The sequence below is a fragment of the Plecotus auritus genome, assembly GCF_963455305.1.
Source record: "Plecotus auritus genome assembly, chromosome: 4".
In the NCBI taxonomy this organism is placed as follows: Eukaryota; Metazoa; Chordata; class Mammalia; order Chiroptera; family Vespertilionidae; genus Plecotus; species Plecotus auritus.
The window spans coordinates 178,163,564-178,182,034 of record NC_137775.1 but is presented as its reverse complement, the minus strand read 5'-3'; the positions used below and the strand labels follow the sequence as shown (position 1 = coordinate 178,182,034).

Below are 18,471 nucleotides of genomic sequence, written 5' to 3'. Positions count from 1 at the left end.
GTTCAGTCGATAGAAGGCCAGGAGGAGAGAGAAATCAGGGGTACCTGTCGCTCCTGCTCCCTCTTTTTCTGTGTGGTGCTGGTGCTGGTGCAGTGACCGGGACCATCAGTAACTAGCTACCACTGGGCAGTCCCCCACCCTCTATTGCTTTGGCTCTCTCCAGTCTCCAGAAAATCTGTCTGTTCCCAATCCCTCCTGCCAGTGGCTGTGAAAGACCTGTCACTACCAGCCCCTGCGTGCGGCAACGTCCAGGGGGTCTCTGAACCTTGCCCGCACGAAGAGCAGCGCTGGGGGAGTGACGTAGGCGGTGGAACCTTGCTGAGAAGAACCTCACGAACGGAGTGGGCATTGGCAGTGACTGAGGCAAGGAAGCCAGCGTAGCCGCTGAAGTTTCGGTGGAGGGTGAGGACTGCAGGGAAGGGCCTGGCCGCTAACGCGGTGCTGGGCTTCACCACAGCAGGTCCTGCGTGGTCCCTGCTGGAAGCTATCCTGCCCTAGAAGGGGAGCCAAGTGCCTTCCCTGAATCATCCCTGTGCATAAACCTGCATGGCTGGGGTTCAGACTCAAGGGAGGCGTTTATATGAGGAATTTACATTCCTTCTCTGCAATTGCCTGACAGTTGTTTTTTTTACTCTCTACCCATGCTTTTTTCCCAGACACCCTTAGCATTGTTAGTCTATACCAGCCTTGGGCAAACTACGGCCTGCGGGCCGGATCCGGCTGTTCTATCCGGTTCTCTTGCTCTCCCCTCCGCTCCTTTACTTTGAATTTATATTAGTTCACACAAACACTCCATCCATGCTTTTGTTCTGGCCCTCCGGTCCAGTTTAAGAACCCATTGTGGCCCTCGAGTCAAAAAGTTTGCCCACCCCTGGTCTATACCCAGGCGTTATAAGAGGTGTATGGGGCATTTGGGTCTTGCTAACTTTTGTCACAGTGTATTGAACTCGTTCGGAAATGCCTGCCAAAACTGCATCCACAAAGTAACTAAGAGTTGAACGGAATAATTACACCTTGGGTGCCTTTGCCTATCGGTTCCAGTGCTGGGCGTGTCAATGAGATGAAAAACATTTTCCGTGGTTTTGGGGCTCAGCCACATCATCCTCTACAGTAACCTCCCCACGAAGCAGGACCACAACACACACTCCTACCAATTCTGCGTGTCGGTCAGGTCTCTGGTATTGAAATGTTGTGCCCAGGTTGAAACTATTTCACAGCTCCTATAGGTAATTTTGGGGTAGCAAAGTTGGAATACCAACATCCAAATACCTTGTCTTAATACATGAAATGTTACAGACCCTCAATCTTAAACTTTCTGCTGTTACAATTCTTTAGGAAGAAGGAAAATTCTTTATGAGGAAAAGTTAACTCGAATGTTTCCCTGGGTTTTCATATACTTATGTGTCAGGAAGCATGGATGAGTCAGGGAGATGACCTCTTACAATTGAGGCAAATCATGATGAAACCAGATGTTATTCATTGTGCCACAGATTTAAGGCCTATAAGCCCTTTGTTTTTGCTCTATTATTTTCCCTCCTTTCTGGTCGTTTACCCAATAAGGCTTGGTGGCTGCCCCCCCACTCCCCAAGAAGACAAGGCACTTGGAGCACAAAGGCGAGGGTCCCCAATCTTCAGGGAAGGGGGTGCCGCCTAGATGGAGGCCGCCCAGAAGTGGTGTTGGGGGAAACGCCCAGAGGGAGCGAGCGGGGTTCTAGTGCACAGGACACTGGTGGGAGTCCGTATTCGGTTCAGGGAACAGGAGCTCAGTGTGGAGGGTGCAGCTGGGCCGTTGGATGGTCTTGCTGGCCTACCTTGTTTCCACCTCTGGTCTAGAAAGGAAGTCCCCCCTCTGCCTGTCGCTGGGGAAGGAGCCCTTTCTCGGTGTCTTCCTCACTGGTTTGGCCCTAAGAAATGTCTGGTTAGCTTTGCTCCTGGGTTTTTTGAAGACCCATCTCCTTACTTCCCTTGCAACAAGCTATACGTCTTCATTTTGGGTTTGGTTTCCTTTGGCTTTACCATTCCTATTCCCCCCTCGTTCTCCTCCTCCCCGCTCCAAGCTTTGTTCCCTTAAGGCTTTTTGGGTAGGTCGCTTGCCCAGCGCCTGAATCAGCTCATCCCATTGTTTGTTCTTGTTACACTGCACAGCCCTCTTATTTCTTCACCCGGTTACCATTTACCTGGCCCCAGCTGAGGGCTCTGTTTCATAGGGACAATGATGATAGATGCTTTTTTAAGGAGTTTGGATGATTCAAGACTTTTGCATGTTAAAGATAATTAGGTTAGGACGCCCTGAGAGTCCCTCATCCAACTTCCCTTAAATTTTTTCAGATTATTTATTTAAACTCTTACAACATTTATTATTATCCTCTCCTCCTCCATGTCCAACCCCGACCCACCCCCACCAAGAGAAGTGGAACTTTTGCAGATAAGTAGCCATGACCTAACTGGTCTACATTAGGGGGTGAAGAGTTTACAAATGTATTTATTGCTAATCAGCATTACATTTTCAAAACTACCTCCTTTGAACAGGTTGGTTAAAGAATGGATGCAAAAAGGTACTGCTGTGGTGCGAAGTAAGATTGTGAGATTTAAAATCAGTTTCATTTCTTAATGACTGTAATAAATGAAGAAGCTTCTATTTAAGAAATTATCTTTGGAAGTGCAAGGCTAAAGAGAAGATATAGTAAAATGGATTATTAATGATTTTATTCATTGTTCATTCACGTACCAGTAGACAGCATCTTATAGCACTTACCTCTCACATCTCAGACTGCACTCCGATGTGGTCACCCCCTTTTTTGCATTTCCTGGTATCATTTATTTGTTCTAAAAATCTGTATTATACCCCTATGATCTGATTTGTCAGTCAGGATAGTGCAGGTTTTGCTGCTGTAACAAAAAACAACAACATCAAAATCCTTGTGATCTAACACAAGAAAAGTTTATTTCTTCTTGCTCACAAAAGGAAAATTTTGTGTCTGGGTACTCTCCATGTCACGGCTCTGCTTCCACCTCATGACATTTCCATGTCATCAACTTCCACAGGGACTGCAACATGTGAAGAAAGAATAGAGAATTTCACACAGGCTGTTAAATGCTTCTTCCTGAAGTGACTTTTGCTCAGCTCTCATTTGCCAAAGCAAGTCACATTTCCTGATTTCAAGACACCAAGGAATTGCCTTCTTCCCAGGAGCTTTGAAGGAGAATAGAAGAACAATATTAGTAATGTCTACCTCAGGCATCAGAAGCTCAGAAGGCAGAAATAAATTAAGGCATGATCCCAGTCTTTAAGTCCAGTTGGGGAGATAAGCATGTTAATAGTATTGTAATACAGTTTTACAAAACTGTGCTAAAAACAAAATACATAGCATGATAGCCACTATGATAGAACAGAAAGTACCTTAGGAGCACAAAAGGAGAGAATTTACCTCCCTGGGCCTGGGTGCCGCAGCCTTTTGCAGCAAGGGTTCAAGGATCTGGAGAAGGGGCTGCGACATAAATGGATACACTAGACAAGAAATATAAATTCAGAAGGCATGGGGAAAGCCAGGTGTAGGCCTCACCCTCTAGTGGAGTGGGCTCTCTGAATCTCTGAACCTACAACTTTTTATTTACTAGAATATACATTTGCCCTTTAGCAAAGCAAACAGACATATAAAAGGTAAAGTTTGGTAAACAGTAAAAGATTATCAGCTTAGGGAATTGCCTTCAGCTATTCAGCCAACAGCATGGTAATACAATGCTGATTCTCAGCCCTGCTGAATATCAAAGTCCATCAGACTTCTGAGGACTTCTCACGTTTATTATGACCTGCTGGTCTTAGCCTCCAGCACCTGGGATGAGAGGAACACTTCAGAGCAGAGGTCACATGAGAACTGGAATATGTGTGTTCCCCAGGTTCACATCTACATTACGTTGGTAAGGGTGGTATCTAATTTTATTTTATGTACTGCATAACATCTAAACTAGTAATTTGGGATACAGCTAAAAGAAACAGGATTATCCGTTCTTTAAGACCTCAAGAAAGAAATGAGAGCAGTCTGTCAGCAATAGAACAGACCTGCTGGGTCACATGAAATGCAACACACATAGTTGGAGACTTGTAATGAGCCACTTTCACTGAGTGATTATGCTGCTGACAGTTCTTTGATCTCAAAAATTAAACTTGCTGTTACAGTAAGACAAGAACAAAGCCAAGTGTGAAATAACAATCAAGGTTAGTTATTAGGCAACAAAAGTTGCATATGCAGCACTTTGATTTGCCTAGAGATTTTGACATATTTTACATTAGATATGAATGTGGGTGGTGTGTTAACAGTGCAAAGAGTTTGCTTTATAGACAAAAGAAGACAATCCCATTCTCTGATCTAATACAGCCATATTCTTTTCCTTTTTCACTGCTGTCACCCCACTGGCCCTCTTGCTGGGCCTTCATCGCGCTGGACATACTCCCATCTCAGGGCCTTTGCACTTGTTTTCTCTGTCTGAGACTCTTTCTCCAGATACCACTCACCTGCTTGAAGTCTTCACTCCAAGGCCATGCTCTCGATGAGGCCCCCTAGCCACCTACTTAAATTGTAACATCTATCTCCTTCTACTGTTCTATTCATATACCACCTTCTAATATAAATAATTGATAATTAACTTACTTATTTTATTTATGATCAGTCTTCTCCCACTAGTATGTAAGCTACCTCAGGGCCAGGATTATTCTCGGTTTTATACACGGTTGTATCCATAATCAGTTAGGCCAGTGGCTAGACCATAATAGGTTCTCAGTAATACACGTTGAACATATGGGGGATTGTTTTCCCCATAAAGATTCCTCTGAACAGTACAAAAAGTTGTATATGTACATATGTTTTTTTCCACAAAGCCTCATCATTTTTTAAATCAATAAATATCGTACTGCACCAATACCATTCTCTGGGGGAGCAAGATTAAGGACCATTTAAGGAGCTCATAGTCTGGTGGAGCAACTTGTCTGATTCTGCATAATATTTAATTAAATTCAGCAAGCTTTGGAGTGCCTACTGTGTGTCAATACTGAATAGGGTTCCTGCCCTCTAGAAGCTTGGTGTGTGTGCGTGTGTGTGTGTGTGTGTGTGTGTGTGCGTGTGCGCGCGCGCAATAGGCTAGGACTTAAGATTTGTCCCTTCACATCATGAACTTGCATGGAATGCCTTCCACAGTGCCACTTGGTGCCCTCAAGTGGCTCCTAGCTTTTCTCTCTCATGAGGCACATGAAGGGTGGTGTGCACATGCTAGGCCACCCCATGGTTATATTGAACCCTCTGTCAACAGCTGGTGGGTTATTTCTCCATGAGGATTCTACGAAACGATACATGAAGTTGGTTTTCACATCTTATTTCTCCCACCCAGCAAGTTATATTGAAAAAAGATTATTTTAGAAAAACAATCTGCTTTGATAAAAAATTTTTATTTATAAACCTCCAGTACTCCACTTACTACTAATAAAGCTCTTATGGCATATTGCAACTAAGTGTGTCACGAAGGCTCATTTAATAATAATTTGTTTAGACCAGTGGTCAGCAAACTGCAGCTCGCGAGCCACATGCAGCTCGTGAGCCGCGGTTTGCCGCTCTGTTGACTAATAAATTTGCTGACCACTGACCTAGACTCTTGATTCCAATAATTACAAGGCTGTTGTTGTTCCTTGTGATTAAGCCCCTATCCCAGTGGTCGGCAAACTCATTAGTCAACAGAGTGGCAAACCGCGGCTCGCGAGCCGCATGTGGCTAGCGAGCCGCAGTTTGACGACCACTGGTTTAGACTAAGAAGGAGAAAGGAGATGGAACTCGATTAGCAGGATTAAAGGGATTACTGGGCAAGAGTAGTATTTCAGGACAAGACTAGTTGATAAGACAGCAGAGAAGAGCCTGTGACAGGGACATTGAGGGGTGGCCTGGCTGAGGCAGGATAGAATGGGGTAAACAGAGTGGATCCGGAAATTGAGGGAAGGGGATCAGTGATCTTGAATTTGTTTTTGTGTTAATCCTGTTAACAGAAATGGAAAAATCTGTTCATCTAGAGCAGTGGTTCTCAACCTTTCTAATGTCGTGACCCTTTAATACAGTTCCTCAGGTTGTGGTGACCCCAACCATAAAATTATTTTCATTGCTACTTCATAACTATAATTTTGCTACTGTTATGAATTGTAATGTAAGTATCTGTGTTTTCCGATGGTCTTAGGCGACCCTGCTAGCAGTTCTCAACCTGTGGGTCGCGACTGTAGAGCCTAAGACCATCGGAAAACACAGATATTTACATTACAATTCATAACAGTAGCAAAATTACAGTTATGAAGTAGCAACGAAAATAATTTTATGGTTGGGGGTCACCACAACCTGAGGAACTGTATTAAAGGGTCGCGGCATTAGAAAGGTTGAGAACCACTGCTCTAGAGGTTGTCAGATTTTGTATTTAATGCCCTACTAAAAAAATTTCTTTTAAAGAGGGATCTAACATATGACTTCAAACTCTTTTATTTTATAATATAAAGATTGAAAAAGATTCAATAGCTCTTACATTTCATAAGAGAAAGACATTTTAGCATAAAGGCAAAAAAACCCACAAATAAATAAAGGACTACTCTTCATAATTAAACTGAATTATAAAAATGTTTATAAAAAACTTACTACATTGTCCTTATTCTCATTGTGCCCCACAAAGACATTTGGGAACCACTTCACACCTTACACGTATGGGTTCCGGGCCACAAGAAGGTTGAGGCTGTATGTGGATGTGATCTGACAGATGTAAGGTGGCCATCAGCGAGGGATTAGTCTGGCTTTGGTGTGCAGCATGGAGAAAGGAGAGGTGGGAGGCAGGGAAATCACCTAGGCCAGTGGTCGGCAAACTCATTACTCAACAGAGCCAAATATCAACAGGACAACGATCGAAATTTCTTTTGAGAGCCAAATTTTTTAAACTTAAACTTCTTCTAACGCCACTTCTTCAAAATAGACTCGCCCAGGCCATGGTATTTTGTGGAAGAGCCACACTCAAGGGGCCAAAGAGCCGCATGTGGCTCGAGAGCCGCAGTTTGCCGACCACTGACCTAGAGGATTGTGGTTCAGGTCCTTGGGCGGAGGGCCTGTGCTAAGGGGGTGGGGAGGCATTGGGAATGACAAGGCTGTGAGGTGGGGAAGGACAGGTGCTAGGATTTAGTGATATTTTCCTGTCTTAATGGACAGCTAAAAGTCAGCCAGCACTCAGAGTAAGTTCCTGGGGTTAAGAGAGCGATAACTGTTGGAAATAGGAGCAAAAAGAGACAACAAAGGTTGTCCTTATTCTACACAGAAGGCCTCTTAGATTCCTGAGGCTCTTATTTGAGACATTATGAGAAAGAGTGTGTATGTGTGTGTGTCTGTGTTTAAGTGAAGAGTTGCCTCTGTGTAAGTCAGCTTATATAAAGGAAAAAGAGGGAAAGGGGATGCTATTTATTTATTTATTTATTTATTTATTTTTAAAATATATTTTATTGATTTTACAGAAAGGAAGGGAGAGGGATAGAGAGTTAGAAACATCGATGAGAGAGAAACATGGATCAGCTGCCTCCTGCACACCCTCCCCCCGCCGCCCCCCGCCCTTACTGGGTATCAAGCCAGCAACCAAGGTGCATGCCCTTGACCAGATTCAAAACCGGGTCCTTCAGTCCGCTATCCACTGAGCCAAACCGGTTAGAGTGGGTATGCTTTTTAAATGACTAAATGGTGGTATTTGTCTCCAGGACACTTTTTGAAGTTTCAGTTACTTGGTTTAGGGAAGGAGAAACGAAACGGTTCCCATTCTGGTGCCTCCCCTCAGAGCCCCTGCTGTCTTGTGGCCTCCATGGAGCCGGAAACGAATGCCTCCCCCTCGCTCCCCTCCCCAACACTTGTCCTCAGGCTGCATCTGCTCTGTGCCAGGCCCCCACCCTCAGTGCCGGATAAGCGGTGTGCCAGCTGCCCTCAAACCCAACCTTGGTTTAGGCGGAGGGAGATAGGGAGAAGATAGCTCCTGTGGGAAGAGAGGCAGCTGACTGGATACAAAGGAGAGTGTTTATTTCTTTTAATCACTCCTGACTTCTTCCAGTTCTTACATTTCTCTGCGTGTGAAGTCCTGGGAATGGTGGCCTGAAGATACTCAGAGCTGCTTTTCACCGCAGACCCAGGTAGAAAATTGCCAACTTCTGTAGCTGGCCACGCGAAATCCACCTGCCTTCTGCCGGAAATGGAGAATCAGGAACAGCTCTATTTCTTGCTTTCATAACTTTCATGATAGCTGCTTCCCACCCTCTAAGATGAGGACTTGGCTCATTTACAAGACAAGTGTGTGCCCTCCTCCCCCATGTCTACCTCCTCTCCCTAGTGTTTCTCAGGTAATGGACTTGTTATTGGGCCAGAGTACAGTGCAGGCTTTTGTGTTCACCTAAGCTTGTCTCCATAATTGGATTTGGGACGAGTCAGTCAGGGGTCTTGATTGCAAACAGAGAAACCAACTCTGAAATTACTAGAAAGATACTGGAGTGCAGGCTGACCTGCAGAACTTTTGGACGGCTGGAGAGGTAGGCATCCAGAGGGGCAGGAACCAAAAGCGTTTGCAGAGCAGGAGCCACAGAATGGAGGCCAGACAAGCACAAACGCTGAAACCAGCCCGCTGGGTTCCTCTGCCGCTCACCACCTGAATGGCCAGGGGAAGTTACTTACCCATTCTGTTCCTTCTTAGGTAATTATGAGTAATGAACACATTAATATTTATAAAAAGTGCTAACACAGTCCTGGCAAATGATAAACAGCATATCAATATATATAATCATGTGTGATACACCGGTATTTAGCTGACAGATATATGCCAGGTTGCTCTCTAAGCTACAGAGAGCTTATGTTCGCCACCTCTTCTTTGCTCACACTGGCTTTTCCCTGATTACAAATTGCCAACCTTTGCTCAGGGCTTTGTTTCAGTTCTTTGTGGCTCCCTCAGAAACATCAGTTCTGGAACATTATTGACGACAGAAACACGTACAGATCCCAGTCTATATTTGGGGCTTTAGTTTCACTTTGCCGCTGTAGGGGTTTAGAACGAGCCACCCCAAGATGCGCCTCTGTGGTATGCGGATTATTTGGAGCTAAAGGCAACTGAGACCCTGTGGGCTCAAGAGAAACTTCGGAACCCCCACCCCCAACTATCTAGTGCAGTTTGAATTAGGGGCCTTACCCATAATAAGATTGTCAGAGATAACCTATACATGGCAGGGCTAAATTCCCGATTACTGAATATGTGCTTGCCCTATAATTACCTTCTGAATCCCCAACATGCTGTACTTCATCCTCAGCCCAGAATGTCTTATCTACCCCATTTTCCCTTTTTTGCCTGGAACGCTCATGTATGTGGGGGTCTCTGAGTCTCTCAGGTATATGGAGGTTCCCATACATATGTATGTATTTAAATTTGGTCATTTCCCCTTGCTAGTCTGTTTCATTCCTATTTGAGTATTAGAATAGCCAAAAGAACCCTTGAGGCTAGAGGAGAAAGTTCCTTCGTCCACCACAGTGAGGCAGGACAGTAAGCAGCTAGGAAAATTCCTTAACAAGTGGGATGGGGGAAACTGAGGCAGATGGCTACCTCAAACTAGCCTCACCCAGCACCCCAACTCACCTGCCTCCTTTGCCCTTGCACGACCACTCCCTTAAGCATTGGCCCTCAGCATCAAAAAATCTTAGGAACAAAGCCTTGGGTCTGTTGACCCCAGAGACAGAGTTTTGGTCAAACTAGAGATCACATCTAGGCCTCAGTTGCATTTCAGGTCTAGGCCCAGAAAAGCAGCAAATCCAGATGACATATGGCTGACATCAGGACCTGAGGCAATGACTAATGATCCCCTACCTTAGTGCTGACCGATCAGTAAAGACCACAATCAGTAAAGACGACAACCCTAAAAGGAATACCTGGAAAGCTGATGAATATTCTATTGAGCCCTGGCTGGTGTGACACAGTTGGTTGGGCATCGTCCTGTGCATCAAGAGGCTGCTGGGTTCGATTCCCAGTCAGGGCACATGCCCAGGTTGTGGGCTCGATCCCCAGTAGGAGGCAGCTGGTCAATGTTTCTCCCTCTCCTTTCTCTCTTACTAAAAATCAATAAAAATAGTTTTTAAAAATTCTATTGAGATCTTCCCCTGAGACCTCCCATAAAATCCCTGCCTTTAGAAAACAAAGAAAACCCTAAAGCAAAGAACCCAGCTCCCTTGCTTGCAAGTTCTCTCTCTCTCTCTCCCCCCCCACCCTCTCTCTCTCTCTCTCTCTCTCTCACACACTGTCTCGCACACACACACACACACACACACACACACACACACACACGCTCACGCATTCGCACCTTCTTCAGGCATGTATCTTTGCTTTCTTTCTCCAAGGCTCTTCTTTTGCCTCTGGAACTTGTTTCCCAGGTCCACACAGCCCAGCTAGCTCACTTTTTCTGCCTCTGCGCTGAGTAAACTTCCTCTTGCACTAGAGTTCTTGTCTCTGAATTCTTTCTTTGCCAAACTCAAGAACTGAGGTTGCTGAACCAAGAGCCCATCTCTAGGTAACAACATCACCCTCAGTGATAGTATAGTCAATTTTTTCATCCCCTTTGTCGTTGCTGTTTATTTGACACTGTGTTTTCATGATCATTAGTAACATCCCCTTTACTCTTCCTCCTGTTGTTTTGTTAAATTATAAACAGCCCAATGGAAACTCTTGTAGAAGATAAACCATCCGACCGCTGTGAAGATTTTTGGGAGCCCCCTTCTTTTTAAAATGTAGCAATAATATTTGATGATAAGAAATAACGGGAGACATTTGCAATACATATTCCTTTCCCTTGTCAATTTGGTTAAAACAAAATTTTATCTATCTATTTTTTTGCTAAGATACTCTTTCCTTTAAGTAAGATTGTTGAGTGTTGGTTATTCTGGCAAATCATAATATTTATTTATAGAGATGCTATACTTAAAAATTTAATGACTAAGTATATTCCATGCATTGAATATGCTATTTTGGGTCCCATGATTACTTGATTATTCTCTCTTTTTCTGCACATAAACACATATAATATCTAAATATATAGTCATGTAGTTCTGCCTGATTATGAATATGTAGATGTGTAAGTACTTACAATTTTCATCTATTGAATATTTTGAAAATTCAAGGAGCTAAAGTAGTAGAAGTTTTTTTTTTATTGAGAATATGAGAAGTGTAGAATCATTATAGTGGAATATTAGCATTTAATATAAATATATATAATAAGGAGCTCAAAGTTTATCTCATTGGCAGGCAGTATAAGTAGATTATTAAAAGTGTTTTTGTTTCAATTATATACATATGTATACATGTTTATGAGACCTGGGTCATCATATAAAATGTACTCCTTATTATGGGTTGCAGTCAAAAAGTGTGAAAGGCAAAGATTTATTTATTAAGTATTTTCATTGATTTCAGAGATAAGACAGAGGGAACAGAGATATAGAAACATAAGTGATGAGAGAGAATCATTGATTGGCTGCCTCCTGCACGCCCTGCACTGGGGACTGAGCCCGAAACCTGGGCATGTGCCCTAATCGGGAATGGAACTGTGACCTCCTGGTTCCTAGGTCGATGCTCAGCCACTGAGCCATGCTGGCTGGGCAAAAGGCAAAGATTTAAATAAAGAGTCACAACCTCTTCCAATTGTGTCTCAGCTCAGTTTGTAGTGGGCTCCCTCAGGCACAGAAGAGTGTGAGGAAAAGGGAGACGATGGTTGAAGATTAAATGCATCACCTAATGGTTAATAGGACTGTGATTGTGTCTAAGTGTTTGCTATCCAGCTGGAGATACATAGGACTTAACTGGGAGTTATGTGAAAGGAATTGCCTGCCATGAGTCATGGAATTAGTTTACAATTGGAAAGCTTTCAAAAACAAGTTTCCCTGTATGTGTCAAATGTAGTTGGTAGTAAGAAGTGGGGATTGACTTTTGAAAACCTTTGTTAGCATTGAATTGGCTACAGAAATGTGGGTGAGAGTGGAGGTAGGAAGTGCTTTGCCAGAAAAGAGCCAAGTTCTGTTCACTGCAGGGGGAACCGCCCTCATTTTTACCTTCAGATTTAAGGCTTTATTTATACCGATGACTTTTTGTGCTGCACTTAAATACATTTATAGGAAGAAAACATGGGCACACAATTGTGTTAACTCCTGGAGCTTCATTTGCTGGTAATTACACTTCCATTTTTAAAAATATACATCTTTTTATTGATTTCAGAGAGAAAGGGGGAGAGAGAGAGAGATAAAAGCATCAATGATGAGAATCATTGATCAGCTGTCCTGACTGGGAATTGAACCAGTGACCTCTTGATTCCTGGGTTGACACTCAACCGCTGAGCCACACTGGCCGGGTTTAAAGGCTCTTGAAAACCCCCTTTCCTCCCACAGCTTGAGAACTTTGTCCCTGTCTGCGTGGGGAGGTCTGAATGCTGACAACATTTTCTTGTACAGAACTGGAGAGTTGCCACTGGGATTCAGGGAAAAAAGTCATGGACAATGAAGCCCATGAGGCTGGGATCGAAGTGTAAACTCTTGCTTATGGCTCTGATGAAGCCAGTGTCCTATATGTGAAGATCATGATTAATAAAAAAATCAATGAGCAATTTTCATATCCAAGAGAAGTGAATGCAGTGCCTCTATTCTGGGGCAGAGAGGGAGTTTAGATGTTACTAGAAAGTACATTGACTGTGTGCCTTCCTGTCACATGTTAAGTGTAGCTGCCGCATAATCCATTGTGTATCTCTCATTCTTCCTTGGAAGCTGATATCTGACTTGGCTGTGTGCAGACAATTACATTCAAACACTTGGAATCCCCACATTATTGATATTTGACTTTGCGGTATTTACTTCCTCAATTGTTTTCTTTGGATGCTGTTAGCTCTGAGTATTCAGAGGTTAATGGCCAGAGAAAGTGGTCCTAAACCATTCAGCATTTTGGCCACAAAGCAAGACACTCTGAGCACTGGTGTTAATAGAATAGGAACTTTGGGCAGAGCCCAATTTATATCCCATATATAGGTCACAAGGGCATTTTGAAATGGAAGGACTGGCCCATCCCTTCTTGCTGTGCTGTTTGAAATTTCCCCACTGTAGTCTCTCCTTGTCTTCACTCTTCCTTCATCTGTCCGGGAAGCTCCTTCCACTTGACCTCCGTGCTCTCCCCGTGTTCATGTCTCTTCAGGGCAGGCTGCGAGTGGCTAAATGGACTCCACTGAGCAGAAAGGAGGAAGGCGTAGAATCTTAACTGTCCTGTCTTCTTGGCTCTCCACCTACAGGTTTATCTTACTCTCCCCCACCCATAAACACACCTACATTAGAGATAACTGAAGTTTGAATCTCTTTCTGACCATAGACATGTTCTTAACCCTGTAAGTATGAAGAGGTGCCCTTTTCATCTGTGTAACTTCGCCTGTCCTTTTAGGCTTGGAGGTGGAGGGTAGTGGTATGAGTGGGGTATCTTGCTTTTAAGGTCGATTTTTTTCTGGTTATAAAAGTAATACACTTAATATAGAAAAGCTGGAAGTTTGGAAAGAACCAAAAATCTACCAGTAGCTGATCACACAGAGACCATTGTTCTTAACACTTGGGAATACTAGTATATTCCTTTCTACTTGTTTGAGTTGATTTCGCACTGCCTCTTCCGTTTTACTTAACTCCCCACCCCCTGCCACTTTCACCAAAATATTTCCACGTGTTACAAGATCTTTAAAATATTTGTAATGGCTGCATAATATTTCGTCATGTACCTGGATGAGGATGTGGGAGGGGCGGAGTTGGATGGAGCTGGAATGGTGGTGGTCAGCAGGGACCTCTGGGAGGCCCAGCTGCTCCATGGACCACTCTAGGAGGAAGGGTGTAGGTCACTGTTCCCAGCACTGAGATTAGCTGAGGAGGGTGCTGTCTGCCAGGTGGTTTTAGTAGCATTCCAGAAGCCTCTCCTGGGAGGCCCCCGGTGAGCAGGAGGACTGATTGACAGCTGCTATGGTGAAAGGGGAATTTCCAGAGGGAAACCAGAGATCCCCTGCATTCCAGAGCATCTGACGGCTGCTATGGTGACCTGTGGGCGTGCGCTTCGTTTCTTGCTCTGGCTGAAGGGGTCACTGGTTCTGTTTGCTGGGATTGTAGCAGTGCCAGGGTAGAAAGGTGGGGGTGGGGAGGCGGGAAACAGCCTGTCTGTGATGATTTATTAGAGAAAAGAAAGGCTGTCCAGACAGGTGAGAAGAAATCATTTGGTGGGAAGGTTAGAAGGAAGGGGATTCAGTGAGGCAGAAGGAAACCGAAGTCCATGTCAAGGCCCTGGGGAGTAGAAGCGCGCAGCGGCCAGCGTCAATGCTGCATGATACTGGTTAGGCTCTGCCCCGTCTAGGGCGGGGCCTGGGGAGGAAGTGGCCCCGTTTGAACCCTGCACTTTGTGGAATCTGGTCTCAGTAAATTAAGAGAAGTGATAGGGTGCCATCTCTGGAAACAGTAAGGGGAAAGGCGAACAAGATGTGAATGAGATTCTGATGCTATAGTATTACTCTTAGAATATATTAGAAATGTAGACGGAAATGAAAGAAACTCACGTGGCTATAAAGTGAGCTTTCAATTTAAAATCTTTGATTTTAAAAAGACAAGTACGAGAGGAAGGGGGCTATGTGACCCCTTAGAATAAAGTAAGTTTCACAAGCCTGTAGCTCGCGAAACAAGTGAAGGCCAGGGAAGCTGACAGTTTTGTGTGTGATCAGAATGAGAAAACAAGAGGGCCTCGGCCTCCTTCTTGTGGCAGATGGGAAGATATGGACCAGTGAGAGGACACTGTTCTAATCTCCATCAAGAGAACGATTTTTCAAACTGGAATTGCACAGGTAGACAGTAACAGAGCCCCCGCCGGCGTTAGCTGGATCCGGGAGAGCTGGAAGCGTGGCCTTCCATGACACTGAGCATCTGCACATGGGTCCCTGCCCTGCTGTAAGGGTTACTGTTCATCGTGAAGGGTCTGTGTCATAACCCTGGCGTTGCAAGTGTCATGAATTTCCTAAGTTGTACGTGGGGTACTGCAGACCGCTAAGGTTAATACTCATCCTCTCACACCCTAAAACAAATTATGAACTAAAAGGTTTTGGAGCACTAAGGAAGGTAAGGAGTAATAACGAAAAGACAGTATAAATTAGGAGCGAATGCCAGGATTCCCACTTGGCAGTGTCCAGGTAAGACGTTTGTTTATATGAGAATTGACTGTACCTGGAATTAGAGAGGGTGCTGCCTTCGGCTGAAGACCATAGAAATGGTGTACCCACTTGGGAACAGATCATGGTCCCAAGACGCTTGCTGTTCTGAGTGAGCCCTTCCAGACTCCCAGGGATGGGAAGTGGGAACTACCTCACGGGCTTGGGGGTGAACAGAAGGACCTCTGTCCAAAACACACTCCTGGGAAGGTTGCCGGGAGGACGGTTTTCTTTCTCCAAAATCCTATGGTCTCTTCCGACCGACCAGGAGGAACCCGGGGTGAGAGAATGCTGCCCGAGCTCCCCTGGCCTTGCCCTCACAGGCCCACAGGTGAAGTTGTAAATATCCAAACGGCCCTTGGCAGAAAAAAAGCTCCCCACCCCTGATTTATACTGTTCTTTGGATTCCACGTCAAAGTGAAATCATATGGATTATATTTAGTTTCTCTTAAAGTCGCAGTTTCCTAAAAGCTGTGGAGGCTCACTATAGACACTCCCTCCATAGGTGACCACGTAAGACCGAGTTGAGAAGTGAAAGGCACGGTGGTGGCAGTGGCATGGCAGAGGTGGCAAAGAGTGTCATAGATTTCCAGGCGGAAGCATCATGTTTCCCACGTGGCCTGAGACTCATCAGGCAGTGCGACCCTGGGAGAAAGGTCAGCCCTGCCACACGCTGTAGAAGGTCCTAGATTCGCAGAAGGTATGAGGCCCCCTGGGGGTTTCCGAGGCTGAGAAGAGGTGTAATGGAGCCCGGAGATTTTCTGTTTTGGTGGCAAACAAGTGTTAGAGCCTTTGGGGAAGAGATAAACCATGGGAGTCTTAGGGCTTGGGTGAGCTGCTTGCAGCATTCACATGAGCTGAAGGGAGAGCAGGGTGTGGAGATGTGGACTAATGCAGGGAGTGGAGGTCATGGCAAGTGCTGGGGCGAGAATGACACGGTTTGCATAGTAAACATGACAACCTGCCTCCCAAATACGTTCTCGAGAAAGCCCCCACAGCATTCAGATATTGTTTCCAAAGACAGCACCTCCCTCCTGGGGGAACGCTGCCCGGCCTTCCACATGTTATTATCTGAGGCTGCACATCCGGGTTACCCTACGCGCCCGGCAGAGTGTGCAGGAGGGAAGGGCAGCAGGGGTTACGTGGACAGCAGGGCATGGACAGCTCTGGTAAAGACTTGGAACATTGTCAGTGAGCACTCAGGAAAAGTAAACCATGGTGGTGGTGGTGTGTGTGTGTGTGTGTGTGTGTGTGTGTGTGTGTGTGTTTAATTTTTATTAATTTCAGAGAGAAAGGGAGAGGGAGAGAAACATCAACGATGAGAATCATTGATTGGCTGCCCCCTGCATGCCCTCTATTGGGGATTGAGCCCACAACCCGGGCATGTGCCCTTGACTGGAATTGAACCCGGGACTCTTCAGTTCTCAGGCCGACACTCAATCCACTGAGCCAAACCAGCTAGGGCAGTGGTCGGCAAACTCTGTTGACTAATGAGTTTGCCGCTCTGTTGACTAATGAGTTTGCCGACCACTGGGATAGGGGCTTAATCACAAGGAACAACAACAGCCTGTAATTATTGGAATCGAGAGTCTAGGACTCAGTGGTTGGCAAACTCATTAGTCAACAGAGCCGCAGTTTGCCGACCACTGAGCTAGGGCAACCGTGTTTGTTTTTAATAATCTTTTAAAATTCTCACCCGTGGATATTTTTATTGATGAGAGAGAAGGAGAGAGAGTTATCAATGTGTGAGAGAAACATTGATTGGTTGCCTTCCATATACGCTCCCAAACAGGATCGAACCCGAAACCCAGGTGTTCAGGTGTATGCCCTGACTGGGAATTGAACTGGCAAACTTTTTGGTGTATGGGACGACACTCAACCAACTGAGCCACTCGGCCTGGCTGCGTTTGTTTTTAAATAACTATTTTACTTCTTAAAAACAAGAGGAGTCCTAGCCGGGTGCCCAGTGGTTAGAGCTTTGGCCTGTGGAATAAAGAGTCCCGGGTTCGATTCCGGTCAAAGGCACGTGCCTCGGCTGCAGATTCCATCCCTGGCCCAGGTCGGGGCATGTGCGGGAGGCAACCAGCTGATGTATCTCCCGCACATCGATGTTTCTCTCTCTCTGTCTCTCCCTGTCCCTCCCACTGTCTCTAAAAATCAAAGGAAAAAAAATATCCTCTGGTGAGGATTAACCAAAAGAAGGGAAAAAAATAGGTGATATGTGAGGAAGTGTCCTGGGAAGATCAATCTGTTTGTGTGAAGATGCTGGAGGCCTGAGAGGGCAGGAAGCACGTAGGGTCACCCGGATGTGCAGCCTCAGATAATAACATGCGGAAGGCCGGGCAGCGTCCCCCCAGGAGGGAGGTGCTGTCTTCGGAAACAATATTTGAATGTTGTGGGGGCTTTTTCGAGAATTTATTTGCGGGGAGGAAAGAGGCCATTACTTGTTTGTTTGACGTTTCATTTTGAAATAATTCTGGACTTAAAACATTGTACACACATGACAAAGAGGGTCCCCTTATAACCACCGTACAGCTATGAAAACCAGCGTCAACACTCAAATGCAAGAACTCGGTCACGTTTCGCCAGTTGCCCCACTGGGGTCCTCGTCCCGGTCGAGGGTCACTGCCTTCCTTTGTCAGTTTCCTTTGGTCTCTCTCAGTGTGAGGTCGCCCCTCCGTGTTGTTTGGGCTTTTATTTTTGTTTGTTTGGTTTTGTTCTTTCATAACCTTGACTATTTTTGCAGCGTGCAGTCTAGTTATATAGAAGAATGACCTTCAGTGTGGAATGGTCTGATGTTTTCTCGTTAAATTCAGGTATGCATTTTGATAAAAATGCCATAGACGTGTCTTTTATCAGGGGATCATATCAATAGCAGGCAAGTGATGTCAGCTTGTCTCAGGATTGATAATAACTTTTGTCACAGTAAGGTGATGTCTGCTGAAAAGTTATCTTTTTTTCCTCTGTGCTCATTCCTATCTTCTGGGGAGACACCATGTATCTCACTGGGCTGTATCCATATCCTGTATCTCAAGTATACTTTCCCACACATTATGGCGTCTGCTGATGATTCTTGTCTGCCACATTTAGCACTGTGGTGCGTGCTGAATGGGGACCTCTGTTTTCTTCTTTTTATTGAGTTTAGTCATAGAGTTACTGCATAAGGAAGAGCTTCCCCCCTCAAAAAAAACCCACCACATTTG

The 18,471-nt window shown here is 45.0% G+C and overlaps 1 protein-coding gene across 4 annotated transcripts in view; it reads left to right on the top strand.

Annotated features, from left to right (window-relative positions):
- RAPGEF5 (Rap guanine nucleotide exchange factor 5) overlaps positions 1–18,471 on the top strand; it is a 279,765-nt gene that overhangs the window by 96,889 nt on the left and 164,405 nt on the right. The gene's annotated exons all lie outside the window — the stretch shown is intronic.